Source organism: Oryzias latipes, chromosome 23 (genome assembly GCF_053564925.1).
Source record: "Oryzias latipes strain Hd-rR chromosome 23, Olatipes_Hd-rR_3.1".
NCBI classification, from domain to species: domain Eukaryota; kingdom Metazoa; phylum Chordata; class Actinopteri; order Beloniformes; family Adrianichthyidae; genus Oryzias; species Oryzias latipes.
In genome coordinates this window covers 24746179-24771647 of record NC_136259.1, presented here as the reverse complement: position 1 = coordinate 24771647, position 25469 = coordinate 24746179, and the positions used below count along the sequence as shown (strand labels likewise).

General features: G+C 40.6%; 1 protein-coding gene across 11 annotated transcripts in view; it reads left to right on the top strand.

Moving 5' to 3' along the window:
• Positions 1-25469, top strand: part of LOC111946946 (uncharacterized) — a 508119-nt gene that overhangs the window by 65738 nt on the left and 416912 nt on the right. For all 11 annotated transcript variants that reach the window (XR_013653695.1, XR_013653696.1, XR_013653694.1 and 8 more), the window contains exon 3: positions 13641-13741. The gene's annotated coding sequence lies outside the window, so the exon portion shown is untranslated. The remainder of the gene's footprint in view (positions 1-13640; positions 13742-25469) is intronic.

Sequence of the window (25469 nt, the reverse complement as noted above, 5' to 3'; positions counted from 1 at the left end):
GGTTAGAAATGGGAAAACCTGAATGGGGCAGGCAGGTGGCCCGCAAAAAATATCAAGATCATAGACATAGAGTGTAAATGTTTATGTACACTGTTTTTTCTTTGGCAAATGCTGAGGGCGACAGGTCATAGTGAACACTTACACAATAGGTAGGGTGAGTAAGGGTGAAGTGGATGAAATGCAGGCGTGTTGTACGGATTTTCATTTTTCAACCCCCTGTACGGATGCATACGTCTAAGGCTTTAATTCATAGCAAGTTCTGAACAGTAAATTTTTTTTAAGTATTTGAGCCAGTTTTACCATTTTACTGGAATACCACAGTTAAGCACAGAAGTCTGGAGATGTCGAGCAAATGTTATCCAAATAGGGTGCAAACTGATAACGTGTTTTGTTACATTGCGTTTTGGTTGTTGCTTGTGGTGTAACAATTCATTTTAACAATTCTATTCATATAATTTGTGGTTGACCATACGATCCTTGTCGATTTTGTTTCATTTTGAACGATACGTTTGTGTACTGAACAGTGCAGGTGAAGTTTTCCAGCCCGCTGTTGTTTTTTCCACATTTTCCCCATCCAAAGAAAGAATCCAAAGTGAACATTCTTAGAACATTTTTAGCACACTGTATGGTCACGTGTTTGCTAAATTCAAAGTGTTTCCACACATTGGACTGGAATGATGGTTGATCAGTGTTTGCTGTCATCACGTGTTGTCTGCCGTTGTCCGCTATAACCGATGTATTTCTTTTCTTTCTTTTTGAAACGATTTTATAACTATATAGTTTGATTCGATTAACAGCTTGCCTCAGACAAATTGATCTAGTTGGATAAATCGACTCATTGATTAAGTCAATTTATCGTTACACCCCAAGTTTTTAGCCATTTTTGGGGCAGAAAAATCTTGACTGATTTTTGTCTCCATTTAGTTTAGTTTGATAGCAAGTTTACCAATTTAAAAAGTTGCTGTCACACCACTTTTTCTCTTTGACCTGTGACTGTGACTCCTCCACCGTAGATCTGGGTCCCCTGACTCCACATTTAAAACAGGCTGGGCTCTAAAATGGTCATTGATTTAGAACCTCAGTGTTGAATGGAGATCTGTGGTAAATGTTTGAGGCAGTTAGTGAAGGTAAAGCCATTTATATCAAAGTAGCAGTTTGAGACAGTGATCAATTTTTGATTTGGACTACTGGAACTTTCTTAATTTCAGAGTAAGCAAGTCATCTCTCTTGCGTCTCCAGCAGGTCCAGAATGCTGCTGCTTGTGTTCTGGTTGGAGCGCGAAGGAGAAACCTGCTTCTAATAGACAACTGGATGCCAACAGTTTTGGCTTTTCTGCAGTATGCCCAGATTTTTGAGTAGGAGATTCATTTTTCTTTCTGACAATGTACAGATTTACTCCTTGTTTGAGAGAGACCCATCATAAAATATTAACCATGCATTCAAAAACCTTTGCTAAACAGTACATTTATCAGACAAATCATTTGAGAGTGTTTTGTTTGGATCCAAGGTTCTTTATGCAATCCAATAATTGAAACTGTAAAACAGCGAATTAAAGACGAGACACAGTACGTCACTTTTGTTGGTCTAAATCCAACTTTTTGTGTTGACATGATGAAAGTTGATATGACATTACTTTAGGAGGACACTCACCTCACTATGAGACAACAGAATTCCAACCATGTAAGTGAAAAGCTAACCTCTTATGTCTCATCATTCTTTATGGCCGGGTTCTTTTGTTCAAACGTTTAGCAATTGTCATCAGCACTTCACTTGCCCGAGGTTTTATGAAGATTAATACACTGCTTAGTGTATCTCCATGAGGTGTTAAAGAGCTCCACTTTCCTTTGTTACCGCCACGTCAATGTGAGAATCAGGCAGCCAGCCAAGCCGCGATCCTTGCACCTCCCGACTTCGTCAGAAATTAGCATGAAGAAGTCTGCTCTCTGGAGAGGACGATCCGAGTGCATGCGGTGCAGTTAGGCAGCAAGGCAGCAGAGGCATGCATGCAAGTGAGCGTGAAGTGATGATGTCGAAAAACGTGGTTGTTTTTTTCCTTAATTTTTTTTCTGTACCTCTGGGTCTCAGCGTGTGGGGAATGAATAAGTAACAGCACTAGTTAATTCCCACTCTGAAAGGTGCGACATGTTGAAATGTAATGACTTGGCTTGCTGAACTGAAACCGAACACTGCTTTAAACCACAGAGGTGTCGTGGATGGGAGCCGAGAGAGAAAGGGTGCACGGAGGCAAAGGTTTCTTATCCAAATTAATACAGAGCCTCGCCTTTCATCAAAGGCTTTATTGAGTAATATAGACTGTTCCAACTCACAATGGCTCTTTCAACACTCCCTTGGCAATAGGCAGCTGAAGATTCATGTCCCCTTTTTTTATTCACTCCAAACATTTTCCTTATTTTGTACTTCTATCTGGTTTTTTCTGCCATTCATCTATTCCCCTCACATCTCGCCTTTCCCGAGCCATCTTTTCACGGCCCCTTCATTGACAGTCTCCCACTCCGCCACCTCCCCAGTCACCGGGGAGCTCATTCTTAGTTGCACAAAAAACGTCCGTCACGGATTGCCTTCCTACCGTCCGCCTGCGAATTAGCTGTGTGATTACACTGAGCTGGTGGGGTAAAGCCCGCGCTTGGATTAGGGAGCTGCACAGGCTAAGGCGAAGCCCAGCAGAGTACAGACGGAGCGACCGACAGCCGCCTGAAAGCACTGACGGGCTAACTAGCCACAGAGGAGAAGGAAGCACGATCTGCATGCAGTTGTCGCCTTGGCACATCGCGCTGATACTGGCTGGCGGGAAAGGCCAGCCAGATAGTCGGTGCCAGGAAGCTACAGAGAGAACAGTGTTTGGGCTTTGATTTGTTATTTTTGGTTTTGGATGAGCGGGAACAGGGGTGGGGGAGCTGACATTAAGTTAAGTGGAACTAGATTCTTCTGTGCAGTGAAGTTTGTCCTATAAACTGGTATTGTTTATGCCCCGTCATGTTCAAATGTCAACGTATGATAAACAGTTCTGTTAATAAAGGAGCTGCTTCTGTGGACAATTTTCAATTCCATTCATCATGTTCTGGTGAGACCTTCAGGTGCTCAGAATGGAACTGTTTTCTTTTTTTTTGGCTCAAATACAAATCTGATTATGCACATTAATTTAACATTTAAGACATTTAAGAGTACTGCCAGCAAATATCCTTGGACATCTCTGTTTTGTGTTTTATATGACATTTTTGATTAGATTATTTTTGTTGACAAAATTGAAGTGCATCAATGTGGGAACTTTGAAAATATCTCTAGATGTCTTTGTATTTTAGCGTGACTTGTGGAGTCTTGCCATCTTGTGATAAAAGTTTGCACAACAAAATTTTCTCTAAAAAGTTCTCTTTGAGGTCACATAAATTCATTTGAAATATCCTTAAAATTGCAGACACTGAATTTGCATTAAAAAAGAAACACAGATCTGTTCAAACCTTAAATTTGATACAAATTTAGCAACTAGATCTTAAGTTAATAGTAGTTGTAAAAAGTAAAAATTTGTGTTAGGCATTGCCAAAGTGATCTACCTTTTTAAATGGTACCATACAATAGTTTTTAAACTTTTGAAAGTGCAACTTTGCTATCCACATACTTTTGCAAAAGTGTCAATTATATAATATGTTATAAGTTCAGAAACCAAACTTGTGGAAACCACAAGAGATTTTATTCTGAGATGGGTTTAATGGAGGCATTGTTGAAATACGTTTGGTAATGAAAATCAAAATATGTAAAAAACAAAACCTTTCAAGGAATTTTTTCTTCCTCAGCGAAGTTTAACAGCATCATATTTTCCTGTGGTGGTATTTTATTTAGGGAACCGCACCCCAACTCACATGTGGTTTGTCAAATCTGCATGAGATCCCTAAGCTAAATAGATCATTGAACTTCATTACAATAACAAAGAGGGCAAGGCAAATGTCCTTGGTTCCTAGTGGATATCTTAAATTAAACAAATACCCAACATACGAAAATACAGTTTAGTTAACCATTTACCTATGTGGAATTGTTTACTTCAAAATCAAAATGGGATTTTCCTCACCATTTTAGGCAGCTTTCACACTGAAGTCCAGCAGTTTGAATTGGTAGAGAAGACTTTTAAATGTGACAGCTTTATCTCGTTTGGTTTGCGTTTACAAATGCAGCGTTTTCACAAGCAAACCAAAGACCAAAGTAGACCAAACGGCGGGAACTGATTAACACCTGATAACACAACTCACTTAGAGGTGATATTTCCAGACCAAGATTGGAAAAGAAAAAGATCAGGTAAGCTTTCACACTTGCTAAAAAAGCAGACCATGGTTTCAATCAATCATGCCAGTGTGAATGTGCTCTCAATATGGTTTAATAATAAAACTTATTTAGTCTACTTGTATTGTAATATATACATTTGCTCCAACAGTAGCCTACGCTGGACAAATTTAAACCTTTGTCACATTTGCCAGTACGGTTTCTCATGGATGCATCTTAATGGATGTTTTTTGCAGTTTACTTGAGGCTTGTAAAGCCAACTGTTTGCTGTGCATGTGGTAATTGTATCATGAAGTATTTATATGGTTAATGTATGTTTCACAGTTGTATGGGTGATGCTTTTGAACTGTGTCCTTACACACCAGTCTATTGGTTAGTAAGGTCCCTGGCCTCTTACTGGTTGCGTACACACAGGGTGTGGTTGCAGGATGCCCAGGATGTCCACACAAACTGCACTCAAATTTCCATTTCACGCATTTGCACTCTTTTCCATTGAGGAGCGTCACTCGTCACGCGAACAGCACCACGGCCTCGTTGGGGGATTGATTCTGTCTAACCAACTTCACCTTTACTTGCCCTTACATGCAATATAAGTGTTTGCTATGACCTGTCGCCCACAGCATGCCCGTGGGGGAAAAAAAAGTGCATGAACTTTTTTGGTCTACGGGTTCAGTGAGCGGTCTACGGCCTGGATATTTTGTTTAGACCTTTTGCGTGTCCTGTACAGGTTTGTCCATTTCTGCCCACATCCATGAAGGCAGTTCTAACAAAGGTGTTAAAAAAGAAAAGTAGGACAGCAAACCTGCAAACGGGTTGTTTTTAGGATTCATTTTAACCATAAGCTCAGCTTAAAATAATTATTTGGAGGAAAAATACCAATTTGTTGTGTTGGTGTAATCTGAAACAAGGTAGAAAATGATAATAGGCATACTTCTCCTTATGACCATTCTCCATTAAGTAAATGCAGACAAGAGGCTCGCTCAGCCTTTAAGGAAGACTCTCTGGGCTTCCTCTCACTATGGAGTTATGTTTTGACATGTACAATCTAAATTTAATGACCGCAAACTCGGTTGACAAATGAATTTCTGTGTTTGTCTTTGCCGGCATGTGTGTGTTTGAGCAATGGAGGCTAATCCAAACATCATGGTGCTGACATCCTTGAAATGTGTTCCTCGCTCACTTTCATGCTGTCGCTCTAAGTAATCTGCAAATACAGAGGGGGATTCTGGGAATAAAAACCTATGCTGACCCACCTGACCTTGGCTGATGGAGTGGCTGGCGGAAGAAAGAGAACGCAGAGAACAATGAGGATAGAAATAAGAAGAAACGGAGGAGGACAAAAAGGGGGATAGATGGAGAACGGTGGAGGAAGAAAAGATATAAAGAGCCAGAAACTGTTGCAAAGCAATAACCACAAAATCATTCCTTTAACATCAAGGGCAACAGCGATTATTAAGCTTTCCACTGCTTTGGCAGCATAGTTAAGTCTGTGTAGAAGTACAATAAAGATAGCGAATTATGACTGAGATGTATTTGTCCCTGCTGAGAGCGGGTATCAGTGAGGAGTCCATGAAAAGCCGCGCTCATTACCTTATGCAATTTGATTTTTGTGAAATCTAAGCAGAATTTTTAATGGTGTGCCACACTGCTCAATAATTCCACCGATAAGAGCCGGGGAGAATGGGAGTGCAATGGCCTGTGTAAATCTGTGACTGAAGACATTGTGGTTATCGCTCTCCCTGCTCTCCTTTTTCCTGCACTCATCCTCTCTTCCCCACCGCCGATCTCTCTTTGTCTTCATTTGCTTTCTGCTCGTCTTTCTTTTCCATCCATTCCTGCACTCCCTCCTTTCGTTCCCGCGTGAACTTCCCTGTGATCGATTGTCCGTGCCTCCAGACGAGCACATTTAAATACATTTTTATCTCGTCTGAAGCGTTTCCCGCTCCTTCTTGTCCTTTTTAATAAAACGAGATAAAGCCAAGCTTCATTAAAAAGGTCGCTGTTTGTTTATGCCTTGTTGTTGCTGCCGCCGTGCGCAGAGACCTTGGACTTATATCGGTGCTCATCAGGAGGCGGACCTTTCATTCCATTTCTATACTAATAATGTTAAAGCGCACACAAACTGAGATAAGGCTCCCCTTTTAAAGCAGATGCATTATTTAACACAGCAGCTAATGGTCCAGATTGTCCTGTAACAATTGAATAACACAGGCAGATAACGGCGAGCCTTTGCACCGCACCTTTTAAAGATCCAGGATCCCAGATACTGGCCATGGAGGCCTGTATCTGTGCTGAGCTATCGCACAAAACATTGCTCCAACAAAAAAATAAAAAGCGTCACCGCCAGGCGTCCAGACCACAGGGAAGAAAAAAAAGTGGAAGGAGGAGGAGGCAGAAATCAATAACATGTTGGTCAGTATTAATCTGGCATCAATATAGCCTGTATCTTTTACTTTTCATGGTAATGGCTCCAGTGATCTCCTGAAGTGCCTCTCAAGTGCTTAGAGCGATACCGATAGCATCTTATCAGGGCCAAAGGAAAGCACAGGCCAAGGAAAGACGGTGAGCGAGGTGGGGGGAGGTTGTGGCATCAGGGTCCTGGGTCAGTCAAAGCAATGGTAAGAAATATGTGTCTGACTGAACCCTCAACATCCAGCCTTATGAGCGGTGAATATTACTTTTTTGTTCCATTGTACAATAAGCCTTAACTTCCAGGAAATGGGTGTCTTTTCTGGTTTTAGCAAAAACTGTCAACTTCAACACAAAGTCCCTGGACTGGTTTGATCCAACAGCAACATTTTCAAGAAACCTAATGAGAAAAAGCTCTTCATCTATAAACAAAAACATAAACCCAACTTTTAATTTAATTTATCAAACATTATTATTATTTATTAAACATTTGTGTTAAATCCTTAAAACTCCTACTTATCCTTTCCATGTCAAAACAATAAGAAACATATATGATGGAAACTGGATGAACTTAGGCAAAAATCAACCTTTGCACAGACAAAACGCAAAAGTTAAACCAACTTTTTAGATTCAAATTAATCCAGAGATGAAATTAAAGTCATTTAAACTTCCTTTAAACTCAAAATATTCACATCTGGTGAGCTTGCAAAACTTAGTCTGATTGCTCACACAGTTTGATTTCCAGTTTCTTGAGTTCATGACTTAAAAAAAATTGAACTAATGTGGGGAAACTTGGTAAAGCGTAAGCAACAAAAAACTAAAGTGAATTACAGAAACACCTGAATATTATATTTCTTCAAATAAATTGTTTTAGCCCAGTATTTACTGTATTTTTATGCAGCAGTTGTGAATAACTTGTCCATTGTCACCTTTAAAAAAATAATAGCTTAGTTCCACTTGTCTCCGACAAGTAGGGATCTACTGAAGTACTGTGCTGTACAACTATTGACTGTATATGAGAACTGGACTGAGTGACCCCTCCCCCCTGGCGTTCCAAAGAGGAAGTGGCTGTTGGTGCCAAGAAACCAAAATCTAATTGACTTGAATAGAGAAAAAAACAGCCGTTACTCAATCATTCTATTGGTCAGAAGAACCGTTCTGGATCTGATACCTTTTTTTCGACATCTTCTCGATAATCGTCATTTTCATGATATATTTTTTATTGTTCAAGTTATTCAAGTTATAAACTGGACAATCAAATACTTCAGTAAAAGTAGGTGGAGCCTGCTGGACCCCACGTCCAACGTTTAAAACCTTGGACAGATTTCTTGCAGCCCGCTTTCAAGTGGTAGGGACTCCCAACGAGCTCACGCCTGATTGGCCTGAGTGGTTGCCTTAGAAATGACTGACTCGGACCAATCACCGCTTATTGACAAGATGTGGTTCCAAAACGGTGGCATCTGTGTCACAAAAAAATGGGGACTGAATTGACTTCATTTGGTTGATGCTGGAAGAAAACCACTTCCTACGGATGACATCAAACTCGCTCCAGTTCTCAGATACAGTACAATCCTTAGTGATGATATTGAAGAACCAGGGATTTTATCAGGTTCTTGATGCACTTTAAAAAAAAAAGTTTACGGTTTTTACGCCGTCCAACCCCTTTAATTCCATGATCTTGCATTGTTTAGTCAGTAACGTTTAGTTGCATGGATTTGCACTCGAGCTTTCTCATTGAGTCGGGGGGGGGGGGGGGGGGGGGACTGCAGTCCACCCTGCGGGGCATGTGAAGGATTCCTTGAGGGGGAAAGGCGGGGCAGATAAAAGCCGTGCGAGTGTGTGTGTGTTTGCTTGGCATTGGCAGCACGCCCTGCTCACTGATCCTCCTGGATACCTTCCATTGGCCCTCTTCCTCTGAACTCCCCCATTCCTGCCTGCGTCTTTTTTATCTCATCCGTAGTTCCAAGCAAATTTTCCACGATGCTAAACTCTGCATCTGATATGACGAAACTGCAGAAAAGGAGAAGCATTATTTTAATCTCTGCTCGTCATAGGAGGTGGGAAAACACGGCTGCTCGACATAAGCGACTACAAAAGACAACATTTATCAATATGTGCTTGGCCCCCCCCCCGCCAGTTTAAAAGCAAAAAAAAACGCTGAAGGTCCGATCCCAGCCGGAGGAATTACTTCTTCGTCTTTTGTCTCTTCAAACATGGAGAAGTGACAGTGAAATGCCCCCAAAATACTGTGTATCTAATGAAAATGTTTTAAATCTCTATTTGGGATTATCCAATATCTTTACAAATAGAGCTGATTATCCTATTAAGCTGAACTCTTACTATAAATAGCTTTTTTAATACTGATGTAGATTTGAGGGGTCGGAGCGGAGGGGATAAGTGTTTCTAGCAATGTGTTTTTTTTCTCATCCAGTGCCCCTTACTCCCTCCCTTTTCCGCATGCTCACAAGCTCTCTCTTGCGCCTGTGGTCCTTTCTGTACACTGAATATTTTACACTAATACCATTCTCCAAATGTCAGAATGGGAGAGCATAAAAACCTTCTGATTTTATTTTTACCTCCAGAGAAAAAGTCCAGGAGAAGGGCTTTCCTTTTATTCCTTCTCTCCGTCTCTCCGGTCTCTCTATTCCCGCTTTATGCCTTTCCATTTATTTATATTCAACAGTCAATCATTTTTTTAAAGGAGAGAGTGAGAGCGAGGCAGCAAAGCAGGGAGAAATCTGAAGATTGCAGATGGAAGTGGTATTTTTTTTCTCTCTTCTTCTTCATGTTCTTATCCTTCCGCATTTGAACCGGCGATGTGGAAAAGCGCTAGGAGCGCCGCTTTACATAGCAGCCTCCCTCTCATCAAAAGCTGCCAATCGGGCCTAAATCAGCATGCAAAATGCCACTCAACCCTGTAGCCTTTATTAAAGTTTGCAGGGACTCAATTTGAGATAGCGATCGTTCCTATTAAAAAGCCAAATGTAAGATATTTTTTTTATATAAATCTCAGGGTGGAATGGAATTGTTAATCAGCATAGGCTGATGTGATTTCTCTGTCACAAATCCTGCCCAGAGCTCAGTGGCACACCAGCTTTACCGTAACTTCGGGCTTAGCAGTCGCCACGGAAACCAGAGGAGGAGGGTAAGGGGTGGATTCGGGTGGAGTGTTTGCGTGCACAGAGGGGTGAGGAGGGGGGGTGCTTCTTGGGTTACCCCCCCTCCACCATCAGCACCACCACCACCACCATTCTCCATCAGCAGCCTCTCTTGATGAGAAGGGAGCTGATAACGGATCTTGATTGGATTGGAGGTGAACTGCTGGAGTGTGTTTCCTTCTGCGCACCTCAGAAAGTAAACCGACTTTTCAACATTTTGTAAGTTTGGAAAAACTGTCCGTATTTTTAGACTATAAGTCGCACTTTTGGGACAAACAACAAAAGACAAGAACAGACGTTTAATCTTAAAGGGGGAAAACTACATCTGTACGCTTCACAACATTAACCAATTGATGTTTATTTAGCTTCATGAAACATAGGAAGAATCTATTATATTAGCGCAACATATGAACAAATATTTAGATAACTAGCATAAAGAACATGCAAACTAGTAACCTAAACTCTTTACATCATTTCCATAGAATTTTTCATCCTCTGTCGCTTTTGAACAACTCCTCCAAGCCTACTCTATAACTGAGTGACGCTTCTTCTTCTTCTGTCGGTAGCAAATACTGATACACTCAGCGATATTGCCCTCTAGCAGTGATTGCTATTTATTTTAAAAAAAAACACATACAGCGTAAGTCGCACCTGAGTATCAGTCCCCCTCCCGGCCGAAAAAACATCGACTTACAGTGTTCCCCCGCGGTTTTAATATTTGCAGTTTCACGTATTTATGGATTTTTTTCAGTTCCGTGACTCCTCCGGTTCATCACAAAAACTCAAATCAAGACGCTTGTATGAGCCTTTTGCGTCCGAAGGAGTTGCTGCGGGGGATGAGGGGAGCGGAGACGAAGAGCGCGGCGGCTCGTTGGCATTCTTGCTGGCTGCTAAGGAACATTTCACAGCTGGTTCCACCAGTTCCTGAATCGCTATAACCGAAGTTTGGGCCCCTGGATGGAGATACACTATGGTACTGTCTATTGCTCTGAATTAAAAAAACAAACTCTGTTGAGCAATACTCCAATGTTCTTTAATAAATGTTTTACAGAGTTAAGAAATGTTTCAGACGTGTCTGAAGAGTAAGGGTAGAGTCTGGCGATACAATACACATCGCGATACATGTGTCATTATATAGGTATAGCAATACATTTCAAGTGTCACTCGTTCTAATCTGGAGCCCACTACAAACACCCACTATCTGCGTTTTCATATGGTACTTGCAGCAACATGGCGCAGAGTTTTTGTTTGATATGCATCCCAAGCAAAAACTTCGTAGTACATGTCGCATAACCACAACTACAAAGCTGACTAAATATTTAGCATTGATCACAGGCCGATTTCCAGTTGTTTTGGTGCAGAATAGAGCTGTTCAAAGAGGCTCAGTGTGCTGTGCTGCAGCTAGCAGTTGGGGGTCTAAGTGCATAACAAGAGTCAGATGCTGAGGGACACTTCCAATAACTAAATAAATATTGTCTTTCATTCGCTGATACAAATATCGGCAAATGAAATATTGTGATATATCACTGAATCGATTTTTACCTACAGTCCTATCATTTTCCGGGTTTTTAGCCACACTCCAGTTGAATTTTTGTATGTGACCCCCCCCCCCCCCCCAGTGTCACCTGAGGTCTGTCCATGTCCCACCAGCCCCACCCCCACGTTTGCAGCCAGAACCCCCCCCCCCCCCCCCCAAGCTTTCCTGGATCGGTATCGACCACGCTTAACCTCACAAACCACACGTATGAAACCAGAGTGTGGGAGTGGATTAAAGAGCGCACACAATGAGGAGTGAATGAGTGCAGTCATGGCCTCGTGGTACAGTGTCCTCCTGTTGCAGATACGGAGGCAAACAAATAAAGCTTGAACTCAGTTTGTGGTTTGCATTCACTGGATTCCTGCAGAGATGAAGCCGAAACCGGAATGGACGTGCAGAATCAGGCATGCTTTCCAGCATATGAGCCGCATTAACCAAGTCTGTCTTGACTCTCTGTAATTGAATACAACTTTAATGGTGAGAGGTTTATTTGCTGTTATCCAACACTAAAGTAGATAAAAGCAACAACCGTCAGGATGATGCTAGGCGTCAGGATGATCATAACGTCCAGAAAAGTTTTCAGAAATCAGTAGACATGATCTTCATCTGGCCTTTTGGGTCAACAGAGATTATGAGTGTTTATGATGATGCACATTCCCTGCCTTTGTCTCTGTTTGTGTTATTGCAGTCTGCGGTCTGGATTAACGGCGCTTCCCTACGCTGCCAATGGAGTCGGTAGGCGTCTCTGTCTGATGATGTCACAAAGCTCTTAGTTGATGGTTATCTGTCGGTTTGGCTGAGCCCGCTGAGTCTGGCACAGCCGCGGTGTCTTGTGGTGCGTGCACCGCGCTGCCATCATCCAGATGAGTTATTGGATGGATTACAAAAAGGAAACCATCTCTTGCGGAACCAAAACACTTGGCAAAGGTCAAGATTGAGCTAAATGTACCCAGGTTTCTCCGTAAGGCTGAAATCTGGAGGACACTGAAATTGAGTTTGTTGTTCTTGAAAGAAAGTAAGGAAGAGGTTTTCTTGGGGACAAGTGAAGAAGAAAACTGAAATACTTTTGGAATTGAGTGGGTTTTCTTTTTGTTTTGTTTTTAAATCACCCTTGTTTGAAATATTGTAATTTTTCTCCGCCTTTTTCTCCAACATTTAAACTGGAGCTTAGTGCACTGTTTTATAATGGCAGCAAGGAGGGATTAAAAGGAAGGGAAAGCAAATAACAGCCTTCGTGACCATCATACACCCTGCCATGGCGCCTGCTGTTTGTCAGCATTGCTGGCATTGACAAAAGCATTTTTGTACCCAGAAATAAAAGATGGAACTAAAGAGTAGAAACCTTTATTGGACTTTACATTTTGTTTCTAAAGCTTTGTTTACATCGATGTGTGTTGCAGGGGCGTCAAGTTTCAACGTTATGTCAGTGTACAGATGTGATCAGTGGTTGTACGAGGAGTTTTGAGTGCGGCGGTCTAGTGGCAGCATGCTTCAGGCGGCAACACCTTGGATGTAAAAAATTTGGATGCACAGCAAATATTTTGCTGTGGGATGTTTCCAGAGTTCAAATATCTGAACTTTGGCGAAGAATTCACGTTGCGTCAACCAGTCAGTGAGTCAACTTTGGCCCTTGATGATCTGATCAGTGAGTGGAGTCCAAAAAACCAACATGGAGAAGTTAATTGTTCTCCTGAACATCGATATTTTTCTTATTTACATCTAGACAATAATAAAAGAATGTCCTCTAGCTTTGTTTTTGTTCTTTTTTTCATTGGACGATTGTATGCCAGTCGTCAAAAAGACGGAAGTACAGCTAAGAGTGGCCATCTCTTAATGATCTCATGATCGCAGACATGGAGACGTGATTACCAACTCTATTGCAGAGTTCTTCAAAAATGAATAAATCTGATCTAACGTCATCCATGTCTTCCATGCATTGACTGTAAATACTTCCATGTAGCCATGAGGCTAAAAAACTCTCGCCATAATCCTGTGGAACCAGCGATGCATGGATTATACGCCCTTTATATGTAGCGTCAAGTTTCAGAATACATTTCTGGAGAAGCGTTGAGCAGCGAATTTGCTTCGATGGTGGTGGCTGTAGCGACCTTCAGATTATGGTCTTGGCATGACATATGATCATCTACATTTGTGCGTCTATATCAATACATGTCCTTATGTTTGTCAGACCAAATTTTAAACATCACTAACTATACAACAATAAACCCAAATTTTGTTGCTTTCAGCTTGGAAAAGGCCTGATTCCTAAACAGCATGACACTGATGGATGTTTGGCTACCTAACCATGAAACCCGCCATCTTGACAGCCTTGCCACAGGAAACCCCCGTGAGTATTCCAACTATTTCCAACAACTTTTAATGACCTGAGTCTCCAGATTAAGCTGACCCAAGGACAGGTCTGCAAGGGTAATCCTGTAGAATCCTGAGTGGCAAGAGTTCAGTTAAAATTACTCAGGCTGTAAATATATCACTCAACACAAAAATCAGAGATTATTTTAGTAATATGGGAAATAATTTTTATGACCTTAGGGAAGAGACTTTTAACTGACCCTGGAAGTATTGGTGGTGCAGGTGTAGTCTGTAAACGGTTGTCATTTCCAGCTGACCTTAAGTGTGTTTCTGTTTCTGAAAATCTTTAATAAGTTGAATTAGGGGTTAAAAAAAGTATTTTTTTCTTCTGTTTGTACTAGGAAAAAAAAGGTTTTCTCGTTCTTCCTTAATAACAATTGTTTGTTGCCACATCCTGGTCCTTCAAAAAAAAAAACCTACTACCACAGTATCTGTATAGGACCTACTTTAATCTGATGTAGTGTTGGGCAAATACAAGTGTCTTAGGGAGGACGCCATCACGCCAATGGCACCACAAGCAAACTGTTTAGGTAAACAGAAGCTGTTCTAGAACTTTTAATGGGACTTATTTCTTTTTCTAGATGACCCAACGAGCAGTCTGTGGCTGTAATTGTCTAAAGATGTTTTAGGGCAGTAAGAATGCATCTGTTTGGGGTGACTTGGATCAGTGGTCCGCAACCCCCAGGCTGTGGCCTGGTTCTGGTCCGTGGGACAGTTGGAACCAGGCCACTGAGAAAAAAACACAACCTACATTTCTTTACGTTGTATTTATTATCTGATTCTGGCAGAAGTTTTATTTTGAAAAGGTGCTGAATTGTTCCAACTATGTCCGACTCATTCTTGACGTGTGTCAAGTTGCTCGGTCATTCGCTGCTTTGGTTAAAGCAGCTGTGCCAGCCGTTACATTTAAACCCCCAAGCTAGCAAAGTTAACAAAAAAAAAAAAACTATTTGGAAAGTTTCTTTTGGCAGAAAATAGATAGTAACGAAACAGAAGAGGAGACTTCAGTTTCAAAATAAAAGCAATCTGCATTTAACAGAGAGAAACCTGGAGTCGCAATAAATCCAAATATGGATATATTGTAACAGTTGTTTTCACAAACCATAGCAATAATAGAGAGTATTCAGCAACCGTCTGTCAGATGTTATAGGGATGTTGCTAATAAAGTTGTTGAAATGGTGGATTCATGTTTATTAGTATTATATTTAGAAAAAAAGTTTTTGTTTTTTTTTATGTATCTGTTGTTCCTTAAAAGTTAGATGAGGCTGAAGGCGTTCAACATTTTTTTTTTTACCTTTCACTTTAACAGTTATGGGTCAAGGGAGAATCTATATCAGTGTTTTTTCGTTGGTTGCTGCACAAAACCCATTGTAAGTTACGGTTAAAGCAGCTGCAGATGTTGTACAGAGGACGATTATAAACTTCACCCTCAAAAGTTAAGGCAAACTAGAACCAAAAATAGTCTGATTTTTTCCTTGTACGGGCCGGTCCATGAAAACATTGTCAAACCTTAAACCGGTTTGTGGTCTGAAAAAGGTTGGGGATCTCTGACTGTTTTTGGGGAAAACTTTGGACGTGAGCTTTTTTATGAAGCTAAATAAATGGTGAAATCCCGTTTTCACTCTATACTTCATCATTTTTTGAATTAAGACATATGTAGAAGCAAATTTGAAGTTTTGTTTGCTCCACCAACTTTGCAGAGTTATGCTATGTAGTGATGCTTTGTGTGGGGTAGAGTTTATGAAAATATAGTTTTGTTTTTGAGGTGTAAACCTTAATGAATTTTTACTACTTAAACTACTTGTTTAAGGATAATATCTGGCTTTTTGCCCTCTTTTTTTGCACAGAATAAACTGTCAGGTCTGGTTCAGCATTTGGTCAAAAGGTCCTACTTCTTTAGCAGAAGTGCAGGAAGAAGGCTGCCAGGGAGTCGCTGGTGCCGGGGTGAGCGACCCAAGCGGAGCAGAGCCTCCAGCTCTGGGCTGGAGGGCAATCTTTTGTCTTGGGTCTGAGGCAGACACACGTTCACACTGGTGAAAATGGCAGCCAGACAAACCCCACAGTGTTGTCGGAAGTCTTGTTGCAGTATATTTCCTCCTCGTTCTCCTCCGTATGATATGTTTACCAAATACCTGTTTAGAATGCGGCAGCGGCGGCGGCTGCGCCACGCGCTCCCTTCCAGTCCCCGAGGATGCTCAGCAGTAAATGGCAGTATTATTTGTCAGCTCTGGCAGTGTCTTGAGGCTGCTTCAGAGAGATACAAGGAGGCAACTGATAAGGAGAGCATCAGAAGGGCAGTTAATTGCCTCCAGTCTCCGGGAGCTGGGGAATATTTAAAATCTATGGGATTAAAGACAGATTAAAAACTGCAGAAGCAGTGGGCCCAATGGCGCTTAAAGATTGCAATCAGCAAGGGTAATGGCGGAGAAGAAGGAAGGGAGGGGAGAGTGAGGGAGGAAAAGGAAGAAAAAAAAACACTGAACGAATGCAGTGGTTGGTGGAGGAAAAAAATGACAGGAAATTCAGATCCGCTCCTAATGCCCAGGGTTCCATCTTGTAAGCACGATTCATCTACGTGTAAATCGTTTTTTTTTTTTTTTCTCGTCTTTTCTATTTTTTTGCCTCATCTGAGGCCTGCTTCGCCAGCGTTGCTTCTCTGGCGCTTTTCTTATCGGTCCATCTGTGAATTAAAAGCGCTTCTCCCCGTGAGGATTAAGGGGGGCGGGGGTTGATTGAAGACGGCATGAAAACTAGCTAATAAGTCGAAAATGTCAGAAGGGCACTTTATCGAAACTGTGTACTTTTCATATTAAAGCTGACAGAGAAAATATATATATTTTTAAAAAAGGGAGCCGGGCTGAGTAAGGAGGGAAAGAGGAATGGAAGTCACATGTGATGGTGTGGCATCAATCGTGACAATCATGACGAAGAACAAAGAGAGGGCCGGCGTTTGGACGCCTCCACCAGAACGTGGAGCTTTCCTCCGCCAGAAAAAACAACCGCGCCGTGTGAGAGACGCTAAATGCCGTCATTAGCAATATTAATGACATCTAAATCTTATCGGAGGAAATCTGAAGGCATCAAAAATTACAGAAGAAAGAACAACACGGCCCACATGCGCCGATACGTCTCTGTTTGGGTTAAAGAGGACACCGTGTGCCAAATCCCGAATTGTTTTCCCACCTTATCAGAAGCCCACTTACTTAATCCTGTTAATGACTACACGAGATACTTAAGGTATCATGGCCAACATCTGCTTCACCTATCAGCAAAAAATATCAGCTTTTTTTTTAATCCATTTTTTCCCCTCCCTCATACTCCTCTCAGTCTGCAGTCTTTCGTTGAAAGATTAGCCTTATAAATTATGCATTGCTGGGTAGTGGGGGTAATCCGAGGCAGAGATAGAATCGCCACAGCGTTGAAGGGGGCATCGCAGAGGCAGCGCCGCCATCATAAATATGAAACAGATGTTGGGTGACATTTTAAAAAAAAGTGCCTCCAATCCCCTCCTCTGCTGCGTCTGGTGTTTTGAACAGAGGAACCTGACATCCTTCAGCTCTCCACTCTTCCCTCTCTTTTCGCCTTAATCCTGTGGAACCAGCGATGCATAGATTATACTCCCTTTATTTGGCATGTGTCTTATTGGGTGATGGAGCCAAGAAAAACCTCTAAATACCCGCTCCATCCAGAACATCTGATTTGGCATCTAATCTACCCTTGTGAAAGTCTGTTTTCAGCGACCCCCTTTAGGAAAATTAAACGTCTTGTCTTTAAAAAAGGTGGGAAGTGCACATGTGAGCATGAGAATCTGAGGGTTATATAAAGATGTTTGATAAGAGGGAGATGTTATGATTGAGCAGCTTTTCAAAGAATATGGAAAGCTTTGACGGAGCTCTCGTAATGTGTTCGGATGGGCGGCGTGGTCACGGCGTGCAATTGTTCCTCGTCTGGCAGCGGCCCTGAGGACTCCTTCTCGCCGGTGTCTTTCACAACGCAAGGAGAAAAGGCGTCACAATGAAAATTGTCCTTCTCATCCCGCTTTGTCTCATCTCTTCTGCCACTTCTCGCAGCATCCTTGGCTCTATTCTGCCGCTCCTCATAAAGACTGCAGTTGTTGCGCTGCATTGTCACCTATTGTTTGGTGGCAGAAAAAAAAAGATAATGCTTGTTGGAATGGTACTCAACCTTTTGTTTGCATTTTACTTATCTTGCATTTTTTGTGTTTGTGCTACAAAAAGACAAAAACTGTTCAGGGTCAAGTTTTTGGTGATCATCCAAACTTAGCAAAGTTATGGAGTTCCGTTACTGATCAAAACCGTTTACGACAAACCTGTTAACTAATTACATCCAGACTCTAAGCCGCAGGCTGAAGCTCTCCAGCGTGTGTTTGAGAGTTTTTATCACAGCGATAGAAACTATACTATTGTCATTTGAGCCAATTAGAAAACAAAGGAACTGTACTGTAGATGTGAAACCTGCTTCCATAATCAGAAATTTCTATCAAGAAGAACATTGTTGCTTTTCATAATCTGCCCAAAGGACACATTTTGGGTTATCCGATGGTCTGAGCTTATGATTTTGACTTTCATAGAAAGGTGTGAAAAGCAAATATCCTTTAAAAGTTAAATGTAGGCCTGCAGCAAGAAGCCAAAACCCTATAGACCTCTATAGAGAAATAAGCAGGTGCTACTCATTCTATTGACCAGAATGACCATTCTTTCTATGATGATTTTAACGTGATACCTATCATGTTTCTCTTTTCTTTATTGGCAGGCATTCAAGTTATAAACTGGTCAATCAGATGTCTCGATAAAAGTAGGTGGTGCTGGTTGCCCCCCCCCATCTAACGTTCAAACCTGGCAGATTTCGTGTAGCCCACTTTGAAATGGTAGGGGTGTGGACTTCCAACAAGCTCATTACTGATTGGCAAGAGTGGTTGCCATAGAAACATTGACTCAGACCAATCACTGCTTACTGATGATGTCTGTCTCCAACATAGTGGCCTCCTTATTGTGATTGAAAATGCGGCTGAATTGACAACATTTGGTTGGAACCGGAACTAAACCATTTGATTTCACATCAGCTCGCTGCAGTTCTAATATACAGACATTTGGTGAGCCACATTTGAGTAACGCAGGTTCATAATTAGATCATGTTTGATCTGATGGGCTCTCAGACAGATATAAGTCTTTACTTTTGTTCAGGATTTGTCAAGATCTTCGTGTAATTTTGCTTCATTCAGGGATGAATCTGCTGCTGTGCTACAAAGCAGCCCCATACCATAACACTACTACCACCAATGTTGACTGTCGTCTCTAGAAATTACTGAACACAACTATTTAAGAGTTCGTCTTGTATTTCATCAGTCCACTAAGTCCAAAAGATTTTGGGGCAATTCAGATGTTTTGGTCAACCATGATGATTTTTTGTGTCTTCCTCCTTGGATCCATTTTCCCTTTAATCATGAACTTCACGTCAAGCGAGGCCTGCCTTTCTTCACATGCTAATCTTTTGGATTTGTATCAGTTTTGCTCTTGGAATCATTTTGGTCATTCACTCTGGTAGAATCCCCAACTTTTGTCTAAAATTGTATTTAATGGCTGTAAATGTTTTTCTTGGTACTGAAACGGATCCGTTGCTCAGCTGTTTGTTGATTGCTTAATTTAGCATCACGTCTTAACTAGCTTTAACTCTTTTATTTATTGCTACAATTAATTGTGTTTATGAAAATCATCCTTAAGTAATTTTAGTTTTATAATCTGAATCATGACCTGCCATCAAACAACTTCTTTGTTTGGATTCTCAAAGTTGAAAAACTTTAATTTTTCTTACAAGATAAAAATCTAAAATATCTCAAAAAGCATTTGATAAATAAGGTTTTTAATTTAATTGTAAAGTCAATTCAAACCCAATTATTTCACAGAAGGCAGTATAAGAGGAAATTGTATTTTTATTTAAATAAATGATTAATCAGAATTAGTTATAAAGTAAAAGTAAAAAAAAAAGTAAGTTTAAGTGTGTTTTGTCATCAAACTACATACATTTAGTGTATATGTGAATATATGCTGTACAATGTACACATTGTATTTGTGAATATGAAAACTGGCATCTGTCAGCATTGTGGTTCTGTTTTTTTTTAGTTGTTTATGACTTTCACTCAAAGAATAACCTCAGGTAGAACCTCAGGCTGAAGCGACGAGGAGTTTCGGTGTCAGGTTTCATAACTAGACTTGTCTTTTTGCAGATGATGTGGTTTTATTTGCTTTGGTCTCCATGCTTGTTTGCAGCTCATTAAACTGAACCCAGTGAAAGTTCCATTTATTAGAACACAAGAAACTGAATGAAGTTTTAGTACGCAATCGGTGAAATAATTATTTTTGGATTTCTCAAACATAGAAACACGAAGTGTCCCTGATAAGAGGAAGTGCAGCCATGGGACAGAAGAGTTAAGGACGGAGCGGAAAATACATGATGGAAGTAGAAAGGGTTGATAGAAGCAGGTGACAGAGGGAAAAGGGGATGATGGAGGGAGAGACGGAGAGCAATGGCCTCCAGAAAGTATGATAGCAGCACCGGTGAGTGATTGAAGTAGAGGTGTGTGTGTGTCTGTGGGCGCTCCGCAGAGCCCTCCCCTGGCCTGTCAGTCAAAAAGGAATGAGGCGGTCTTATCTCTCCTGCACACGTGACCCCCTAACCTGACCCCCCCCCCCCCCCCCTCACTACCATCTTCCTCCCTCCTCTCCCCGATTCAATTCACATTACATCCATCTATCTCGCTTCCTTCCATATTTTGTCTTTTCATAGAATATTTTGTTGCAAAGAAAAAGAGGATCAAACTAAATATGTTACAACCATTGAATCAATGACAATAAGAACCTGCGGTTCTGTTCTCCAACATTCCTGCAGAGCACACTCATCTTAAAGGTGGGATAAAAGCATTCAGAGGGTTATGTACGTCACCAAGAACTGTGCATGTTGGCGTCCCCATGTTTCATTCTTTACATCAGCATTCTACATTAGCTACAGCAACAGGACATTCACAGCCTGTTTCAAGAATAAAATAAGACAGTGTTGCTAGTTCAAGACCTGGTTCTGATACGGTGGAGTCGGGAAGGTCGTTCATTTTAAAACCTCTACTAAACCGGCAAAGGAACCAGAATGAGTATGTCAAACTTACATTAAAATAAATAACCTAAAGTCAACTTAAAGAATCACAGGGACAGAATGGAATTCAATTGAACTTTTATTGATCTCACAGAGGAGAAATTAAGTCGTCATGGCAGCTCTAACAAAAAACAAATCACAGATTACAGACACAGTCAGACATAGAGCTAAAAAAAAAATTGAACTTAATGTTTTGGATTTAATAAAACTTAATATTTTAACTATACTATACCTATACACCAGTTTCAGAATATCTTTACAACATAAAATAAAACATTGCACAGAGACACAGGGAAATTTGATTACATAGCACATTTTACGTAAAAGGCAATTCAAGGTGCTTCAAATAAAAAATTAAGAGAAACAGCAACATTAAATTAGTTTATATAAAAATAGAATTGACAAAGAAATACATTACAAATAAGATTTGGATCTAAACTTTTGGAAATGCAAATGCAGCTGAATATGGGCGAGTCTTTAACCTGAATTTACATAATCTGAATGTTACAGGTGATCCAAGTCTGTACAAGACGAGACAGTTCCAATGATCTTCATACAGTCTGACTTCATGGGACAAAAAGGGAAGGGTTCATTGATTTCTTAATTCAGGAGGCTGCCAGTAGGTTTTCACTTGTAGTGTAGACACCCAGTAGCACAAAAAATAAATTAAAAGTCAGATCTGTTCAGAAGTATTTAAAGGTGTCGATATGTAGCTTGGATAACAAAGTTAGCTTAAGATGATACAAATATCTCAGGTAAGTTGGGCGAATCCAAACAATTTTAACGTTTTGACACTGAAGACGTGACAACTAGATAACACAGGCTCTTCAAAATACCGTAACTCTTTGACCGTTCACGCAATTATCGTGAATAAGCTGATTTTGATGCCGAGAAAAGCAGTTTTTGGCCATAAAAGTTCAATGCCGTTCAATGCCAGCACCTAACTACTGTAAAGTGTTGTACACCAGCGCAAAGCTGCTTTTCTCCACTTCAGAGTCCACTCGAGTTACTTAAACAGTTGAAGAGTTACGGTAGTCGAAAGAATGTCAACAATGGAGCTAAATGAAACGCCAGTGTTAAAGGGTTAAGGCCACAGTTTTCTTACTTATTGGTTTGGCCAATGTTAGCTGGATTCAGAAGAAATTGTGGTGGGTCACATGTAGGAGGCAATATTTTCAAATCTGCAATGTTTTTAGTTGTTTATCTCAGGAGTGACATTCTCAACATAAGCTGCAATAAACTGAAGGTTTTGCAATAATCATAGAGGCAGTAAAACCCCCTACTACACTCCATACACTTATCTCAGACAGACTTTTCTCTGGTTTAAACTCAAAGTTGAAACCTTTGTAGAAAAGTCCAGTCTTAAAGAATAAAAACAGTGATCTGATCGCAATTAAAGTTTTATGTAGAACTGGTGAACTGAATGCAATCGGGATGCAGAACCCGATGCACTGTGAAGAAAATATACCGGTATATATCTACTGTATAGCGAAGGGACCACTGTATCCTAGTCGTTTACAACTGAGTTTAACTGTTGCAGCTTTTTTTGGAAAAAGATAAATATACGCTTTGAATGCTTGGTTTATAGTAGATCTATTGAGCCAACTGTCATCAAGGTTATTATGTTTGCATGTTGAAGCTACATAAATCAACGTGGCTTTGCACATCAGTAAACTATGAAAATCCAGTCAAACAGCCTCAGGGCTTCATCTACACCTGTGCTCTGAATGCAAGTGACAAAGGCAGCCGCATTGCCTGCATGCTTACGCACGTTGTCACCTGTAGAGACGCGTGTGTCACTTCAGCTAGATGTCCTATCGGAGTCTGATAACAGGTAATTATCCTAGAGGTGGTTGAGAGCAGCAAGGGACACCTCCAGCCCGGAGGCCCCTGTCCCTGTGCTGGAGCGTGATTCCAGTTTAGCTCCAAAGTTTATTTCACGAAAGGAAAATAATTCTGGAGATCTTCGTTTATGGTTTGTAGATTTCTTGGCTCTTGTGTTTTGCTAGTAAAAATAGAAACTTGATCAAGAAAAGTGGATTTGAGTGTTTTGAAGTTTATCCTCGTAGCTCTCTTGGGAGTAAATCAGAAAACACTCTACTCCTCTTCCTCACCTTGCGGCCTGAAGAAGTGTTGGTTGGGAGTCAGCCTGGGATTGTACGTTTGCAGCTCGCTGTCATGCCTTTCAGTAACGTTTTTCGCTGAAGCACTGAGCTCATCACAAGAGTTGGACAAATCGTCGAATTGTTTGAACATCAGCGCAGTTCCCCGTCCTTTGTGAGAATTACCAGTGAAGGCTGTAACTCAGTGGGAGCTTTTTCACTCGCTCCATTCTTCCCTCCCAGTAAAACAAACATTTGAAAGCTTTTGTGTCTGTATTTTACCCCGTTTCAAAACCTTGTCTTCTTACGGGTGATCTAAACTATAATCACCTTGACATCCGTCAAGCTTCGGCAGGAAACAATGCCGCCTGGCTGCTCAGAACTGAACATCAATAAGCTTAGAGGCACGCTGCCTTTCCCGACGATTTACACTTTAATGCAAATAGCTGGCTTTGTACTCTCCATATGAAAGGTGTTATTAAATCTTATTTTGCATTATTCTGGGTTTGGGGGGATAAATCTATCAAAGGGTTCAGAATTCAATAACTTCGGTTTTTTGTCGTTGTTTTTATTTATTCAAAATTTTAATTAAGTTTTGATTCCAAACGCTTTTGGGGGGGGGGGGGGGGGGGGATTGGCAGCTTTTGACAGGAGAGAAAAGGAAGAAGTCCCTGTGAAGTTTTTCCCTCCCTGCCACCAGTCGGCTCTGCCATTTACAAGACCTCCGTCTATGGAAGGGGGGTTGCATTTTTTCCTTAGGGGTGGGTTGGGGGGGGGGGGGTCTTTAGTTTTCTCAGCCGTTAGATGAGAAAATCTGTAGGGGAGGCTGGGATGAGGACAGTAGACGGTTTTGAGGCAATTCAGACAAGCTTCAGGTCTTTAGGTCAAGCAGGCTCAATCCCTTCAGTAAAAATATTACCCCCCCATCCCATCCTCCCTCCAGCCCCACCCCAACCACTGTAGGAATTATGCGTTTGCCCTGTGGCTTTATAGCTTAACTTAACTTTTCTGCTCTTTTCATTGTGGCTGTGCAGGTAAGAATCCACTGTGTGTCTATTTATAGTTTGACTGTGAGGCTTAAACTGCTCAAAATACACTTTGTCTTTCATATTTGACAACTTCATTAAAACCAACTCATTAGCATTTGGATTTGCAAAGAATTAAAATAAAAAATGTCACGCTAGAGCTAAAAGCAGCATCAAATGTTCCTCCCTTTTGCTTCTGCTGCCTTTTTAAGGCTTTCGGAATCAAAGAACAGGAGTTTTTTGCAAACAAATACAATAAAATGTTCTGTGTTGTGGTTTTAAAGCAACGATATAACTTTTTTCCTGCTAGTGTTAATAAATGTTTTCTCATTTCTGCGTTTTGGTTCAAATCTTTTTTTTTGGTGAACAAATGTTTTTCAAGGTGAACAACAATGAAATTTAACTTATATTTTGACTAAAAAAAAGACATGACTTTAATGCTGTAGCAAACAGGTATACTCACTAAAAAGTATAGATGTTTTTTTTAAAGCTTTTTCCAAACTTTACTTACGAGGTACAGCTCTGGTGTTTGGTTGCTTATTTGAATGACAAAAACATCATTTCATTGATTACGCCCAAAGAAATCAAGGAGGATAAGTTTCAAATTGGAAAACTACCTTTAAGTACTTTGTTTTATATTTTTAAATTTCTAAATGGGTCAATTTGAATTTAAGGTTTGTGCTGTTACCATGACAACTATTAGAGTTTAGGAGATGAATTTCTGTCAGTTTTTTTAAAGTTAAAATTTAAATGAAAAAGCAATTAAAAAAAGGTAAAGTCTCCAACTTGTCAAACCCTTGTTTCATTGGTAAATGACACACAGAGGGCCGAACTTGGGACAAGGGGGCAAAGTTTGTTGGGTTTTCACAGAGTGAAATTAAAGCAGGTTTGTTACTAAAAGAGTGTTGCATGAAAGAAAAACTTTAGTGTTTTGAGGAATGACCTTTAATGACCTTCCCCCCTTGGATTAACTAGATTTAGGAAGACCTCTGTATATTAAATCCTTTAAGATGATTCAGTCTTTTAGTGTTAATTTTTAGTTGGTGAAGTCATCAGGACAAAAACAATTCTATGAGACACACTTGCGTGTAAAATCTACTTTTGTTCAGTTTGATGTTGGGGAGAACATTTCTCATTTGTCTGTCATAAAAATATTTTAACATATATTTTCTTCAGATATTTCTAGTATATTTAGGTTTTATGGTCTAAACATAGAGCTTAGTTGAAGTTCAGAAATGGAAAATTGTGAAAAAATGTGTTTATTATAGTGTTCTGTCAGTGTAATCCAGTTAAAGTGAGTCTTCATTCTAGAAACTATACATTCAAAATGTTATATTAAGAATGCCTAAGTTGTGTGGTTGAATTTCAGGATTGTTTTGACAGTTTTGAAACAGTACATCCGTCGCTTTCATCC